This window comes from Oenanthe melanoleuca, unplaced genomic scaffold (genome assembly GCF_029582105.1).
Source record: "Oenanthe melanoleuca isolate GR-GAL-2019-014 unplaced genomic scaffold, OMel1.0 S472, whole genome shotgun sequence".
In the NCBI taxonomy this organism is placed as follows: Eukaryota; Metazoa; Chordata; class Aves; order Passeriformes; family Muscicapidae; genus Oenanthe; species Oenanthe melanoleuca.
This window is the reverse complement of record NW_026613121.1, coordinates 2,025-3,784: the sequence shown is the minus strand read 5'-3', so window position 1 is coordinate 3,784 and position 1,760 is coordinate 2,025. Positions and strand designations below refer to the sequence as shown.

General features: G+C 62.8%; 1 long non-coding RNA gene across 1 annotated transcript; it reads left to right on the top strand.

Moving 5' to 3' along the window:
• Nucleotides 1-312: 312 nt before the first annotated feature.
• On the top strand, nucleotides 313-1,187 carry LOC130267000 (uncharacterized). Its single transcript, XR_008843035.1, has 4 exons — nucleotides 313-465; nucleotides 559-721; nucleotides 823-1,005; nucleotides 1,087-1,187. It is a non-coding gene; the product is annotated as an uncharacterized LOC130267000 (long non-coding RNA).
• Nucleotides 1,188-1,760: the final 573 nt, after the last annotated feature.

Sequence of the window (1,760 nt, the reverse complement as noted above, 5' to 3'; positions counted from 1 at the left end):
TCGATCCCAGTGGATCCCAGTCCGCTTAGAGCTGCTGGGAGATCCCCTGGGCGGATCCCAGTTCATACCAGTGGATCCCAGTTCGATCACAGCTGCTGGGAGACCCCCTGGGTGGATCCCAGTTCATCCCAGTGGATCCCAGTGGATCCCAGTCCGATCACAGCTGCTGGGAGATGCCCTGGATCCGCTGTGAGTCCCAGGCTGATCTCAGGCGGATCCCAGTTCATCCCAGTGGATCCCAGTTGATCCCAGTTCAATCAGAGCTGCTGGGAGATGCCCTGGGCGGATCCCAGTTCATCCCAGTGGATCCCAGTGGATCCCAGTCCGATCACAGCTGCTGGGAGATGCCCTGGGTGGATCCCAGTCCATCCCAGTGGATCCCAGTCCGCTCAGAGCTGCTGGGAGATGCCCTGGATCCGCTGTGAGTCCCAGGCTGATCTCAGGCGGATCCCAGTTCAATCCCAGGTGGATCCCAGTTCATCCCAGTGGATCCCAGTTGATCCCAGTTCAATCAGAGCTGCTGGGAGATGCCCTGGGTGGATCCCAGTTCAATCTCAGGTGGATCCCAGTTCGATCCCAGTGGATCCCAGTTTGATCACAGCTGCTGGGAGATGCCCTGGGTGGATCCCAGTCCATCCCAGTTCATCCCAGTTGATCCCAGTCCGCTCAGAGCTGCTGGGACATCCCCTGGGCGGATCCCAGTTCATCCCAGTTCATCCCAGTGGATCCCAGTTGATCTCAGTCCGCTCAGAGCTGCTGGGAGATGCCCTGGGCGGATCCCAGTTCATCCCAGTTCATCCCAGTTGATCCCAGTCCGCTCAGAGCTGCTGGGAGATGCCCTGGATCCGCTGTGAGTCCCAGGCTGATCTCAGGGGGATCCCAGTTCAATCTCAGGTGGATCCCAGTTCATCCCAGTCAATCCCAGTCCATCCCAGTCCGCTCAGAGCTGCTGGGAGATGCCCTGGGCGGATCCCAGTTCATCCCAGTTGATCCCAGTTGATCCCAGTCCGGTCACAGCTGCTGGGAGATGCCCTGGGCAGATCCCAGTACATCCCAGTTCATCCCAGTTGATCCCAGTCCGCTCAGAGCTGCTGGGAGATGCCCTGGATCCGCTGCTGCACCTCCCCCGCCTGCAGCTGCTCCCAGGTGAGCAGGGACAGCCCCAGCTGGTCCTCCTGCCAAAGGGATCGGGCTGGGATCCACCCAGGGATCCAGAGGGATCTGGGGGGTCTGGGGGGATCCTGGAGGGACCTGGGGGGGATCCCTGAGGGTCTGGGTGGGTCTGGGGGGGATCCCTGAGGGTCTGGGTGGGTCTGGGGGGTGTTTGGGGGGGTCTAGGTGGGATCCAGGGGGTGTTTGGGGGGATCTGGGGGGATCCACCCGGGGGTCTGGGGGGTCTGGGGGGTATTTAGGGGGGTCTAGGTGGGATCCAGGGGGTGTTTGGGGGGCTCTGGGGGGATCCACCGGGGATCTGGGGGGTCTGGGGGGATCTGGAGGGTCTGGGGGGACCCACCTGGGGGTCTGGGTGGGATCTGGGGGGTCTGGGGGGGATCCTGGAGGGTCTGGGGGGGATCTGGGGAGCTCCAGGGGGATCTGGGAGGGATCCAAGGGGATCCTGGAGGGTCAAGGTGGGATCTGGAGGGTCTGGGGGGCATTTGAGGGGGATCTGGGGGGATCTCAGGGGGATCCAGGAGAGTCTGGGGGGATCTAGGAGGGATCCCTGAGGGTCTGGGGGGATTTGGGGAGATCTGGGGGGATCC